Raw genomic sequence first — 15,865 nt, forward strand, 5'->3', positions numbered from 1 at the left:
AGAAGCAGAATCGACTTCTCGTTTGTCAGGAGCTCAAAGATCTTGCAAGAACCGACCCCAACTTTCTTTCTAAGCTCCGTGTGACTTCTTCCTCTTCCCAAAGATGAAAATTCAGCTAAAGGAAAGGAGATTTGAGACGATAGAAGAGATTCAGGCAGAATCGCAGATGGTGCTTGACAGGCTGACAAAGAAAGATTTCCAGGGATGCTTCCAGGCTTGGCAGCGGCGCTGGGATCGTTGTGTTCACTCCCAGGGGAACTACTTCGAGGGTGATGGATGAATTTAATACCTGAGATAAGTGTACGGGTTTTTATACGCGCAGTCTGGAAACCTTTCGATTGCACCTCGTATTAACCAATTCGCTATGTCCCAATGTTGACTTATGTAATTATTTATCTTGCTGAAATGTATTTATTATTGTCATTGAAATTGTGTATACATCTTTTTGAGACTTTTATAGTATCATGTTATTTCTTATTAAAATGTTTCTTTTTAAGTAATTTGTAATCGAAAGTACTTAAATCTGGGTTTTCGATTTGCTGTTACTGTACTTTCTCTGGTGTAAACTACCTTTTATTCTGCCTCTTGTTCCCTTCTGCTGCTCTGTGCTTTGGACTGGACCAGTTGCATTCAAATTCCACAATAAGCGACAGAACGCTTGAAAGATGCTGGTCGACGCTTCAACGTGTGAGTTGGCATCTCTTCCGTTGTGTATAGTATTCTTCCATTACCTATTATTATTATTAATATTAATATTATACAATAAGAATTGCGGGGTAATTGTATCTATAAGTACTGTCGTGTGTGTTGTTATGCAATCGGTGTCACTAACGTCTAGCTGCATGTATGCTTTTTCTCTTATTTTGCATTTATATAAACGATATTAGACTATGATGCAGCTAGGTACGTTGAGGGTGTATGAGAACAAATTATCGAGATTCATAATTAAAAATAAAACAAAATCCATGGCATAACAGCTCCAGAGAGCCAAAGCCGACTAGCTTGACTGCTGGTCTCACGTTCACATGCCTAAGTAGAGGTGAACGATCATCCAACCAGATATAGGGTGACGTGTGGTCAGCACGACGAACCCCCAGCCACTGCTAGCTCTGCTGACCGGATTACGCTACTCATTATAGCTCCCCAATTTCCTCACGATTCTGGGTTGGCACCGGTCCCATACACTGGTCGAAAGCTCATGAGAAAATTTCTTCTCCCTCGAGACTCGAACCAACGCGCATTTCTTATCGCCGGTCCGAAGCATGATGCCTCAGACCAAGCGGCTAGTTGTATTAAAATTGATTAACACGAGAACAGATAAAATTACGTGACGTAATGTGTCATGGTTTGTATTTTTCACCCGTGACTGTAATTAATTCCTTTGGGATAAAATTTACGGTATGTGTTTCTTACGTGGAGGAAAAGAGAAGTGGTATACAATTTTGGTAGGAAATTATCGAGGGAAAAGACTACTCGGAGACCAAGACGTAGATGTGGGATTAAGATAAATGGGATGTGAGATGTTGACCCGGTAAGAAGTTAGCCATGAAAGCGTATAGGTTTCTTGGATGTAGAGCTCCACGCATTTTTATGAACAACACCTAATATCTAAAGACACTACTTCCTTTTTTTCTTAAATGTCCTTTTCTTTACAGGTGATGTAGCCAGTTTTTTTTATAAAGTCTTATACTTTAAGGTGGCAAGATTCTTAATTCAGTGATTCTGCTATGTAGTGTCAAAGAAGTGTTCAGTACTGCTATTTTTCGTAGTGTTTATTACAAGGAAAGTAAAAAGGTAGTTAGTCTAATTAGCATTTTTCTATTGAAAATTTGGTATAGTATTTTTAGTCCTACTTGAGTTCGAGATTCAAAGGTAAGATTAGTGGCTTACACATGGTTTATTGTAATGTTGTCAATCTATTGTAGACGTTCTGTTCGTGTTCGTTGTATTGTAACTGTAGTGTAGTTTATATTTTGCTCAATTTCGTGTATCTAATAGACAGCTTCTCAGACGATTTGGTTAATATTGAAAGTCTAGACATATACACCATAAAATTACGGCCAAAGTGTTTGATTAACCCTCTTGTTGTCTGTTCCTTAGTAAACTGCGTTCTCACCCAGATATATCTTGCTCACCTTATCTAAAAACGTAAGAAGGAAAATATTTTCCTCAATACCTCCAGACAGAGGATAACTCAGTCAGCATAATGGCTGACTACGGTTTTGACGACCGGGGTTAGAACCCCGAAAGGGGCAGTCGAATTTTTCTCTAGTCTTTGCGTCCAGACCGTTTCTGGGGCCCACCCATCCTCCTATCCAATGGGTACCGGGGTCCTTTCCCGGGGCACACCACTTACCTCCATCTAGTGCAGAGATCAAGAATGAGTACATGGCTTATATAGGGCAGCTTTACTTTTACTTACGTTCAGACGAATGTAGGGATAATTCCATAAGCACAAACCCCGTAACCACATGGCTTAGAACCCTGAAGCTCGTAGCAACATAAACGAATTGGGGATTACTGATAGAAATGGGCAGATTTGCTTGAAGGTCGTGTAACCACCGCATTTGTGTCTCCAGTGGCTGCTGTATTTTGACGACAGTTGAATTAACCTTCTAAAGCCGAATGAGTGAGAGAGGCAGGAAGGGTTGAGGGAACCGCTCGTCTACCTGGTGAAAGCAGGAAGGAAAGAACGTAAAACGCCCGAAGACAAAAATATACAAGAAAATATGTGGTTTCAGAGGAGAGAAACTGGGGACAGTGTCACTGAAATCCATTCGAATTTAGAATTTGTACAATAACAATGGGAGAGCGACATTTGGTAAAATTGTGATTGGGGGGAGCTACTTTAAGGCGTTATTTTGATATTAATATCAGGTGGGATACGTCAGAAGGATGCAGTGTAACGTGAAATTAGTGTAACAAATTAGCATTTGCTCCAGTAACCAGGAAATGCTAGTCTTCATGAGATTTAACAATCACAAAGATCAACTGGTTAATGTTATCTAAGGAAAATAATAAATGTTAATTATGATTATCATATAAAACATATAATAAGGAATAAATTATATGGGAAAAGTGAAAAGTTCTTGAATGGTAGAGCAGGTGGTATATGCAGGTCAACTTATCAATGAACGTTAAAGAGTTAATGGCTACATATTATCCTAAAACCATATATTTTCCTAGCATACGTTTATTTACAATCTATATAATATTTGTGGAGAATGTATCAGAATTGTGACAGAAACCGAACTTTTATATGGCCTCTAAACTATCAGTACGTTATATCAATTTCTTGTCCAATACCGTGTAGCTCTCAAACGATCGACATTATTGCCAGTCATATCATACAGCATTTAATGTTTCTCTCTCTCCAATTTCTAGCACAAAATAAAATTTATTCTTATCTCTTCCAGTTGCTGGGTATTTTTCTATGTATTTTGATGCATAGTTTCGTAATTATAGTTCATCCTTTCCTGTCTCTACAATATTTTGATTTAACATTTCATAATGACTTCAGATCTCGATACTCATACATACACGATATTGCAAAAGCCTGTCTTCTTGCACAGGAGATGACGAATGTGTTCCTCTTGAATTTGTCGTGAGATAACTACTTTATGTATTTTCACAATATATCGTAAGTAGGTTCTGACCTACCATGTCCCAGTTAACTCGTTGGTAACCAATGACATCTCGCTCTAAAAGAAACTGCTTACTCAGGTAAAAGTCTGCTACTGACTTCACAAAATTACAATCTGTTACAACGACAAATATAGTAGGTCTACTTTAAAATATGTTACTATCAATTTCTATCAAATTCTTACCTTCAGTTTCCATTATCATATTCACCATCTCACTCCACACTTTTTGAACTATTCAATGAAAAGAGCGTAGCGAAATAGCCTCAAATCAATCAGCCAGAGAACTTATCTAAATCCACGGTAAAAGCTCTTTCAACACGATTGGTATTCTCTACTGACTAGAAGTTCCATGTTATGGAACCAGATAGAACGGTCCGTGACGTATGCAGCCGAGTAGGTCATCAGCTGGAATTCCAGCAGACCGAAAAACATCGTATTCATTATGCTTTAATGTAAACTTGATGTGGCCTAAGCCTGTTATAACATAATAACAGAACAAGTATATGAATAACAATACCACGAAAAGTGTAGAAGCGGAACGCACACGTGTGAGAAATATATTTGTATAGTCGGCGCAGTGGTTTTTGGCCGGTGGAGAAGCTGGCGGGCGGGCCTAGTCTGTGTACCTGAGGTGGCACGGTCAGCGTATTTCTTTTGTTTGGGCGTTCAGTCCGATAAGCTCCTCGGTGCAGTCAGCATTATACTATCGCACTAGTGACTAGCTCCTAGCCTTCCCCTTGAAAATTCCACCGGCCAAAAACTACCGCGCCGACTATACTAAAGACCAATTTTCTTAACTGAGAAACGGAAGGGGGTTTAAGCATGCGCACAACACGTCTGCTGGGCCACCTACGTAACAGGTATTTACTTAACTCTAGCGGATATTACATGTACTATGTTATACTCATAAAACTAACCAGTGTTCCAAATATTTAACCAGTCAGTATATTTTAATTGATATTCAGCGTTTTAAAACAAGCCGAAAATCTGTTACATAAAACGTAATTTCATGCTTTTAAGATCGATTTGAATGGATTCGGGCCGAGCGAAGAACGTTGGGATAACGTAAAGCGTAGCACGAACTAATTTTCGAATTGTTGTGTCTCGATACAAATGTGTTAGACAAGGCTTGAGAGAAGATAAGGTACGAAAGGGACAGAAAATGAACTGGGGAGAGAATGATAAGATGAACAAATAAGAGTTATAAAAAGAAATGAAGGAGGAATAGAGTAAAAGTACGAAGGAGATAAATGAATAAATAAGGAGAGGAATGAGGAAGAGCATGCAAAAGAAAAGAATACGACAGGAAGGAAGCAAAGAGATTAAAGTACGATAGGAAAAACATAAATAAGACGAACAGAGAGGGTGATGAACAAAATCATTGCATGTTAAATTTCAACAGACTTTTGATACAGGTGACATGACAGAAGAATTTTCTTACAGGCGTTGGTATTTTTCAATTAGTTCAGATATTCCTTGCTTTAAAGAAACCCCAAAGTTTTATCACAGTGTTTGCAAACCCTTGCTAATCGATCTTTCAAACAATTCCTAACAAGCTACATTTTTAAAGTGAGTATTTGTAACACCATGCCCACCCCGCAAGCGGGAGGTCCTTCACAAGGCAGCAACATGACTTCCCGTGTCTGAAGAACATCGCGAAACAACTTCCGTACGTTGCCTCTGCAATATAACAACAGGTGGCTTGCATTCAGCGAAGATTTAGGATTTCACTTAAATTAGAACACTCGTCAGCAATCAGACCGCCTGAAGTGCAGGGCGAACAGAACACAGTCAGTGATGCACAAATCACGCAAAACTAATGGACAGGCATGCACCTGGTGTAAACTTTACAGTGACCAGAGTCAGTAAATATAAAACCAACACTTTTGAGGGATCAGGTCAATGCGCCTATTTACCGGATCATTAATTACGCTACAGCAAAAATTGAAGCGTAAATGTTGTAGCCACTACCAAGCGACATTATATTTGTGGAATGAATAACACTACAGAGCGTGTCGGATAGATCGATCAAGTATTTCTCGCAATTAAATGACTTACTCTGTAAGTATCAAAGGATTTTGTCATTTCGTTTCTGTATTCTGTGTATAAAAGACCTACATCAGTAAAATTTACCTTACAATACATTTTAACTTAATTTAATCTGTTTATCGTAAATGTACTCAATAAACAACTGTTTGTATGTTGCGTAATTAAACGAAATCAATTAAGAAAAACACTACAAGTGTGTGCAATATTTCAGTTTGTTTAGAGACATTATATGAAACGTACGAATTATTCCATGTATACTTATAAATGTCTTAATATTTTTTTCGAATTTATTAACTTGTTCCGTAAACATTTATAAGAAGTAAACCCTGCAGTTGATGCAGCGTTACTAGGTTATATTTATAAGTTTTTGTTTCAAAATTAATATTCTTCTTCCTACTGGGATTTCAGATTCTCACGGCGGCAAATATGAACATGGAAGCCCTGATAAAGGAGGCAGTACGCACCTATAAAATGTCAATATAATTCTACGAGACTATTCGACGCAGTATACCAGAAGATTCTCATCTTTAAATTTTATCAAATATTATTTAAATAGCTCAGATTGAGGAACAGATAACGAATGATTTAGGACGAGTTTGGAAGAGAGCAGAGGTGACTTGTTTATAAGGTAAATTCTTCTCATTAAAATTGTTTGTAGAGACTGAGTAAAAGAGGGGAAATCGTCTGTATCCGAGCTGCGATTTTAAAGTAGGGCACACGAGATACAAAGCATGAGTTCAGGACACAGGACAGCGATGTTCAGTACAGGACGTTCAAGTCAAGAAATGTAAAAAAAGAAAAGAATCTCATATTTGCTAACATCCCCAGATCTCGACAAGTTTCAGAAGAATGTTTTCCGGGTTCCAGGCCGTAAAATTCCACGACTTCCAAACTCACCCTACTGAAAATAAAGCAACGTCAAGGTATGTTAATGCGTTTCGAATTTCATCTGTAGGGAATTCACACAGATCCATGAGACAATATTTATGGCTTTCCCGAGAATTTCCGCAGAACGAACATAACTTACAATGCAAAAGTCACTGAAGACTGCACACGGATTTAGCATGACGGAGGGCAGTTCAATTTTATTTGTACTATAAATATATTTAAATTACGCCAATGGGGACTGAACAGAAGAGAAGAATATAAATAGTCTGTGAAGTTAACGGGGTCAATAACACGTAATGTGAACGCAAGAAAACGGGTTACCAATAAAAAATTTAAGAATATAAACCAAAAGGGCGGAGTAAAATAGGAAAAACCTAAAATCCGATGGACACATTGGACTAAAATGGTAATGGGCCAGTCCCATTGCCTGAAGATGAAAATAAAATATATCTGATCAAGCATTAATGTAATAATATTCCAATGAATAAACAAATTAAACCAGTAATCGTAAAGGAATAAAACAAAGTACATGTCATAAAAAATAAGACTCCAAATGCAACATTTTTATTCTTGGCATAAAAAATCTGTAATTTAAAGAATAAACACAAACTATAAATAAAGTATTATAATATCCAACCCAAAATAAATAAAAGTAATGATAACAACATACCAACTCACACTACGCCACGTCAATTTAATTGGATATTTAAAAACCTTCATGCGTTCAATGAACAATTCCACATTCCAAATATGTTTCATAGTTATAAATTAAAGGATTTAAATATATAGAGAATGGGCTCAGGACGTCTTCTACACAAGTTTCCCATCTAAAGCAGGCAACCGGGGAAGTCGAGATGGGCGCTTAATGCATCACGCATTGCGAAAACGTAAAATATGCGTAAAACGCTAGTTTTAAGCCCGAAGAAATGGGACAACTCGACCGATCTGGGCGTAAGTGTGAGGATAATATTAAAATGGATCTTTAGGAAATAAGGTGTTAGGGTGTGGACTGGATTAATGTAGCTCAGGATAGGGCCTGTTCGCAGCATGTTGTGAACACGGTAGCAAAACTCAGAGTTTTACAAAAGGTAAAGAACGGAAAAATTGGAATGTTTAAACTTCCTCTAGACGTTGCAGAAAGAGAAACAACTGAATGCTTGTTAACCGGGATAAAACTGTATCCTGAATTCTCAAAAGTAATGGAGATTGTAAAGAGGGTAGACGCTCTAAGGAAGAGTACCGTAAAGCGAGTTGCTGTTTCCCGTAAGCACAATGTTATAACTGAGGGTTACGTTCCTGAAAACAGACAAAGTATAAAAAAAATAGAAAAATATTTCCTTAAACGAAACATGCAGACAATAGAAACAAATTATTACACATGCTTGAAAAGAAATATGTCCTCTAACAACAACGCGAAAGCAAACAGATTTCTTGGCTTCAAATTTATCTCCTTTGGATTAAGAGACTTCAGGTCTCTGAAGTGGATTGAGGCACATTTTATGGAGACCGAAGAAGAGACGTTGGGATTGGGGGGGGGGGGTCATCAGGATTCTCCGCGTAATCATCAGATAGGAGGGTTATGTTGGTTGGGGATTTGGGAGGGATTTTTTATTTGAAGGGTCCAAGTTTCCAAGCTGAGGGTAAACGTTTCGTTATAAGAGTTCGTATGAGCGAAATTTTGTAATGTTAGTTTTCCTAAAGCGAGGATCGACTGCACTCTAACGTCTACACGATGATGCGTCAGCGTCATGACGGGGCTAATACCAACCTCCCCCACCCACTTGACCGAGTTTTTACAAGTTTAAAGCGTAAAGTCATTCTAACTATACTCTTTCTGAAGGTGTGATAATTTAACTTACCATCTATATTAAACCGGTTATTATATAAACCACTTTCAGCTTTAATTGATTCGACATTTTACTCACAGAATACAGGAAGATAAACTTTCCCCTGATGTGCATTAACCACGATTCCATGAGGATATATGGGGTGTTAGGTACAGCTCCACTCTTACTTAACCGCGGAATTAGATCGAGGTGGGTGGTCAGTCTCACGCTCCGTCCACTTTCTCCTCAGGGAAAAAAACCCCGAGTACCCACTGGTTAGAAGTCTGGGTGGACCTCAGAGTCATTCTGGGTGCGATACATAAGACAAACATGTCTCCCCCAGCTGGGAATTGAACCTCAGTCGCCCAGCCTGTAGCCTACCCATTTTATTGTTTGAGATACTTTGATTTTGCCGAAAACATTTTGGTTCGCGAAATACACAACACGTATCGTAAGTAATCCTTAACAGCCTGACTTATGTTACGGGAAATACAGGTTTTTATCTTACAGATAAAATTTATCGATTAAATACAGTTGGTATGTTGAATTTAAGAGTTAGAATAAAATAATTTTAACCATATGACTGAGATGTACAAATTCACTGGTAACAGATCCCGAAGGCTCAACAAACAAATCAAAATCAGGCTCTGGAATTGATTTTAAAATTAATTTATATCCAAATACATATTCGAACGCATACATGCCACACCTACGCGATATTCGTTTGGCGAATATTAATGACACTGTTAGTATATATGACTTGAGAGCAAAGAATGATAACAGTGCCTAAAAGATAATGAAATGGAGAAGATGTGGAAGGAAGCGGTCGTGGATTACTTTAAGATCCTATACCGGCGGGTGTTCGAAGCGAGTGAAGAAAGCTACGATAAAATTCTGTCAGAATAATGGTTCTGAGGGAACCTCCGGAATATATAATAGGTGGGTTAAACACTCGACCGCAATGATTCACAAAAATAAAACTATTTACAATGCGCTTCTTTTAACTAATTGCTAATTCAGCAGAGGAGGGATGTTTCTTGACAGTTGATACTTGCAAATCCAATTTGAAAATTCCGAACACTTACGAACAAGGTTTAACCTAGTATTAAAAAATGAACGCCACTGGTTCTAACCAGTGCCAGTTCTATACAGTCCATACCGTGGAACATAATCCCTTGTGACGTTTCATTCAGCTACATGTGAGGGAACGTGTCTTACTCATATTTAGAATCGAAATTATTCCTATTTTCATGAAGCTGAGGCAGTCTTTTATTATAAAATTAAATATTATGTTAATATAAATGCAAAATATAAATACTTATTTTATACATGTTTAGAGACCCACGTTACTAAAAGTGATTTAAATTTTAATCAATTATACCAACATAAAGTGATCTGTTCCCACGATAAAATAACGAAACTCGTAAAACATAGACGTCCGTGTATTTTTTTCGCAATCTGCTTTTAATTAAGAACTTAAACTCATGAAAACAACTCAAAATTCACCAGCGGCGGTTTCATAAAATAATCGTATGCCTCCGTGTCTCTCGAGATTCTTCATTAAAATTAGCAATATTATTTCATTTTACGTTTCTAGCCAGATGCTTAAATAACTGAGTAAATAAAGTGATATTTGTGACAGTAATATTTTATTATAATCTGGTATACAAAGAGTTACGACGGATAATCGGCGCTCTACTCTACAACGGACGTACCAAAAGGCAGGCAACCGACGCTGAAAGTCATCTTTATATTATAATTGCATATTTTATTATAACTACATAATTACAGCATATGTTGTAAGTGTCCCCCGCCTTTCAGTAGACATATACACTTTCGTAGAATCTTCGAAGAGTTGTCCCGTTGATTTTCAAGTTGAAAAATGGTTGACTTATGACGTAATTGCACCTCGTGCCTGTTAAACTACTTCATACGACTGCGTTAGGGTCAAACAAACTATTCACTTGGGAGACAGAAGACCAGTGTTGCCACTGAACACGATAAACTGAAAATTCCCTATCCCATTAACAAAATATTTATATCTAATCTTCGGGTTGTGTGAATTTTGTTACATTCCGTATAAAGGCGGTAAAATCAAGGAGGATCCAATTGACTGGATATGAAGTCTGGATTGTAGGAACAAAAAATGATTACAGAATTTGGGCGCGGAAACTTATCGGAAAGCAAAAGGTCACTAAGACATTTTTTAATCATAGAATTGGAATTTCAAATACAATTTTTATTGTAATAAACACACAGTTTTATTAAATGAAAGCGTAAAATAAAATGTCTCGGTCAATTTTAATGGGACCTCGTGAGCCAAATGGTAGCTGTTACGTATAATTTTTATTACACGAAAAGTCTCGTGTTATTAATACTAATATGCAGTATATACTTACATTGCGCCTCCAGACAACTTTGTACACCCATGGATTTGCGAGAATATAGCACTCCAAGTAGACATCTTCTCTGATGGAACTTCCATTAAGATTGCTTTCAAGTTCTAGTGCCGCCACGGGCGAATCTGTGAATAATAATGAATTTAGTTGAAAGGACAGCTTGGATTACCAGCAAGATGGCAGAGTACGTTGTTAGGCAAAATATTAGTTATCGATTCCTACGACTGATTTTTAAAATATTCGATTTCGACAAATCAATAAAAACTCTAGACACTGACAAAAAATTTACTTATTTAACGACGTTCTCCCAACTGATTGTTATACAGAATCAAACGACAGGATTACATAAATTTGTTAAGAGGGTCTGAGGAATATCATGAAAAGTAATTAAAGTTGGCAGTCTCGAAATAGAGGTTAGAATCATTAAACTCCTGAATAAGAAGTAAAAGTGCTCACTAATAATGTATAATGAGCGGTAACTCACTATTCCAACAAGACAAAATAAGGCGCGAAAAATCATGTTATTTGTTATGAATCTTTGGCTGACCAGTATTTTTTTATAGGTTTCCTAATAGACCTACATATTGATCAATAGTCAATACTGTTTCGGAAGACTAAATTCTTTCTTTCACCAGGGTCATGTTTCGGGGTAACTAAAGGTTTCCATCAACGCCCTACTGGCAACAGCAAATCTGTCAAGGAAGGAACAGTGTCTGCTGAAGAAGATGTTCTTTAATCACGTCTGATGATACAGAAGAACAAAAATTATTTAACGAGTAGATATTTAAAGATAGAAACGTTCACAACAGCTTTTAGCAACTTTAAACTATTTAAAGTGTATGCTTAAAGGTGACCTACCCTATTTCAGGAAATATTTAATTGTGAAATGTAAAATAGCTTCCAGAAGATTAATCAATTATATCCAGTTTCCTCAAAAAGGAATTTAAGTGTCTCGTTGAGGATCCATGAGCAGAAACTGTAACCAAGTACAGATAAAATGTTACAGTCTGTCTGAAACCTTTATGGAAGAAGTCAGTAGACGTTACTACTCTGGAACTCACGAGAACCATCTCAGTCCTACGTCACATCTGCTACTAAGATCTTATGCCCCGTCTCTCTTTATCGACCTCACTAGACTCAATTTCAGAAATACCTTTACTTGAATACCATGAAATATTACTATAATATACTCATAATATTCTTCTTGGTAAACTTAGAAACTTTGGACTATCACCCAGTTATGTTGATTGGTTCCATAGTTATCTTTCTGACAGGCAATCCTTTGTTCGTGTCTCTGGAACTCTTTCGTATCCTTATCGTGTTAAGTGTGGAGTGCCTCAGGGTTCTACCCTAGGCCCCTTACTTTTCAATATATTTATTAATGATATCTGCGACTCCATACACAATTCACAGTGCCTTTTATTTGCTGATGACTTGAAGATATATCGGAGTATTAGCGATGTTGATGACTGCAAACTGTTACAGAATGATATTTATTCAGTGCAAAATTGGTGCTCGTGAATGGGATGCAACTTAATTTAAGTAAAACGACTGTTATATCGTTCACCCGAAAGACAAACAGTATTTACTTTACTTACAAATTGTGTAGCAATTTGGTGGCACGCTCTCATTGTGTTAAAGATCTCGGTGTTCTATTGGACTGTAAGCTATTTTCATCAGCACATTAACTACATACGAGGGTCGCTCATTAAGTAATGCCCCACATTTTTTTCCTCAGAATATATTTATTCAAGATGGCTGAAATTTAGTGACAATATAAATCAATGTTTCCTTTACACATACTCTTTTTCCACATAGTCCCCATCAACTTGTACAGTTTTACGCCAGCGTGGAACAAGTGCATGCATGCCTTGCCGGTACCAGCTCTTGTCCTGTGCACGTAGCCATGTCCTCACTGCTTGAATTACGCTCTCGTCATCTTCAAACCTTGTTCCGCGGATAGCATCTTTGAGTGGCCCAAAGAGATGGAAGTCGGAGGGTGGATGGGGCAGCACCGTCCAACCCAATTTGGTGATTTCTTCCCGGGTGCATTGTCGTGCAGGAGCAAAATTTCTGCTGGATGCTTGTGAGGCTGAACTCGTCAGAAATGCTTCTTGAGGGTTTTCAGGATCCTGATGTACGCGTCTGAATTGATGGTCGCACACATCCACAAGAATGACCCCATCACTGTCCCAAAAGACAGTCATCATGACTTTCCCGGCGGAGGGAGTTGTCTTGAATTTCTTCTTTCTCGGTGATTGAGGATGATGCCACTCCATTGACTGCCTTTTTGTCTCCGGCTCAAAGTGGTGTATCCAGGTTTCGTCACCTGTAATGATCCGGGACAGAAAGACCTCTCCCTCAGCATCAAAACGCTCCAACAATTCAGAAGAAATCGTTTTCCTTTGAATCCTGTGGTCTGCTGTGAGACTTCGTGGAACCCATCTTGCGCACACCTTTGAATATGCGAGAGCCCGGATAATTGCAATCACACTTCCATTGCTGACTGAAAGCTGTTGGGCCAATTGTCGAGTTGTGATGCGCCGATCCTCACGAATAATGGCATCCGCGCGGTTCAACATGTCTGGAGTGATGGCTGTGGCAGGACGCCCAGAGCGCGGCAGATCATGGAGCTCGGTTTCTTCACTTCCTGAAGCTTTAACTCTCTTAGCCCAGCGACCAACAGTGCTCCTATCGACTGCACAGCTTCCATACACAGCACACAAACGTTTATGAATGTTCACCACCGTTTCTTTTTCAGCAAAAAAGAATTCAATTACAGCTCGTTGCTTGTAACGAGAGTCGTTCACAGACGCTATTTTAACAGTTCACTACAGCTCCGCCATCGGTTGGAATCATTTGAAACTCCGTACACGAACGCGAGAAACATCAAATCTCAAGCATGTAAAAGTACACTTTTCTATCTTCATTATTGGCTGAGAAAAAAAATGTGGGGCATTATTTAATGAGCGACCCTCGTATATTCACATAGCTTAAAAATGCTTGGCTTGATTCGGTACATTACTTCTTCCTTCTCCACTGTTCATAGCGTATTGGTCTTGTACAGTACTTTAGTCCGTTCCAAAATTGAGTATGCATCCGTTGTTTGGAACTCTATTACTAATACTGTTTCCTTTAAATTGGAAAGGATTCAAAGGAAATTTGTAGCTCTGTGTTACGCTAGATTCTTTAATGGCGTTTGTGCCTATAATTATGATGAAATATTAGTTAGATTAAACTTCTTATCGTTACATTTAAGGAGGAGGTTTTTTGATGCGCTTTTCCTCATCAATGTTTTTAAAGGCAAAATTAATTGCTCATCTGTTGTTGATACAGTTGGTCTCTGCATACCTACTAGGTCCATCAGAGACTACTCTACCTCTACTGTACAACGTAATTTCAAGGTCAGTCCCTCTGCCAGATGTGTTTCTGCTGCCAATGCAGTCTGTAGGAGCATTGACATCTTTAACAAAGATCGTATTTTGCTTACGTAAGTTTTTTCTGTTTTGTTTTATTTAGTATTATTAATTGAATTATATGACTTAGGTATATTTAGTTTATTTACTTATTAATTATTTTGCATTAAATTAACACTGTTATTTTTTTGTTTTTGTATTGTATTGTTTGCATTGTTAGTGCTTGGCTGTTATTGGCCTTTTTGGCTGTTGTTCAGCACTTTAATAAATTAAATGAATTGAATTGAATTGAATTATCATCATCATCATCAATAGATGAATTGAATTAAATTGAATCACTTACCCACTGATTGATATTAAAAGTATTTACCAAGTGTTTTACGATAAATATTTACAATCTCAAATGTCCAATAACTGTGTATGAACTATGTTGGACAAATTCTATGTAGACTACAAGGATCTTCACTGTAAAGGGATATTTCCATTTAAAAAGCTGCAGATTATGGAGCCGGTATCTATTAGGCCCATCACTGATACTTCAGTTCCGGGATAGCTCAGTCAGTATGGTGACTAGCTACGGGCTGGACGACCCCCGACGACGGGGCAGAGGATTTTTCCTCTAGCCTCTGCGTCCAGACCGGCTCTGGGGCCCACCCAGCCTCCTCTCCAATGGGTACCGTGGTCCTTTCCCGGGGGTAAAGCCGGCCGGGGCGTGATGCTGACCACTCACCCCCATCTAGTGCCGAGGTCAAGGAAGAGAGGAGCTATACCTCCACTCACCCCAATGTGCCTACATGGCGTTAGTGGGACAGCTTTACTTACTTACTTACTGATACTTCAAGCTGAATGTAGATGCTATGGTTACATTTACATATACAATACCCGTATTACCTTCTAGTACGATACTTCTATCCCTCTTATGACATGAATAATTCATTTTAATCTCACATAACAAACAAGAGTCCGGTACACTCTGAATTTAAGAAAACGGCAGTGAAAAAATAGTATTGCCATTGAGTACCCACGCTTTCCAAACACGTCAATTGTGATTTTGGATGTACCTTCCTTTACATTAATTTACGGTATACTCAAATATATTGTTACAAAGCTCATAGAGCCACACGTAACACTGCGCAGTCATAAACACATTAGCAGTGTGTATTTTGCTAAATATATAGCACACCATTGATTTAAGGCGCGTGAAATCTGAGCACTGGAACAAAGGAAAAAATAGACTAAATAAAGATCGTGTTAGAACGATGAATTGCATTTAGACACCAAAGACCTTCTTGCGTAAACCCAGTCGGAAAAAGAATACCAGTTAGGCCACGAATGAGGCAACTGGACGGATACAAACTTGAGGTCCAAGCAGGTCATTTACTGGTGCATCTTCGGAAGCAGATGAGGAAACGTACGCTCGGCTTGTCAAATAATAGCTCACTTTCTTTATGGAACCCAAAGGCTCATCACCCTGTTCACAAAGGCCAACCACCGGACTCTATCCTGAGCCAGCTGTATCCAGTTCGCTCCATCGATTCCTATCTCCCTAAGGTTCTTCTTAACGTGTCATTCCATCTACGTCTAGGTTTTCCCAGCGGTCTCCTCCCTCCGGTATGCCTAACCAATACCCTGTAAACACCTCT

At 38.3% G+C, this 15,865-nt stretch overlaps 1 long non-coding RNA gene across 2 annotated transcripts in view; it reads right to left on the reverse strand.

Moving 5' to 3' along the window:
- Positions 1-331: 331 nt before the first annotated feature.
- The window catches only part of LOC147870974 (uncharacterized), a 61,985-nt gene continuing 46,451 nt past the window's right edge, over positions 332-15,865 (reverse strand). The window contains exons 2-3 of one of the 2 annotated variants that reach the window (XR_015532968.1): positions 10,807-10,931; positions 332-731 (exon numbers count right to left, since the gene is read on the reverse strand). This is a non-coding gene — a long non-coding RNA (uncharacterized LOC147870974). Of the gene's footprint in view, positions 732-7,156; positions 7,878-10,806; positions 10,932-15,865 lie in introns of those variants that run through there. The other variant, XR_015532969.1, reaches the window with a different exon arrangement.

The sequence above is a fragment of the Zootermopsis nevadensis genome, unplaced genomic scaffold (genome assembly GCF_977971745.1).
Source record: "Zootermopsis nevadensis isolate Lab colony 2312 unplaced genomic scaffold, Znev_1.0 Znev_ptg000081l, whole genome shotgun sequence".
Lineage (NCBI taxonomy): Eukaryota > Metazoa > Arthropoda > Insecta > Blattodea > Termopsidae > Zootermopsis > Zootermopsis nevadensis.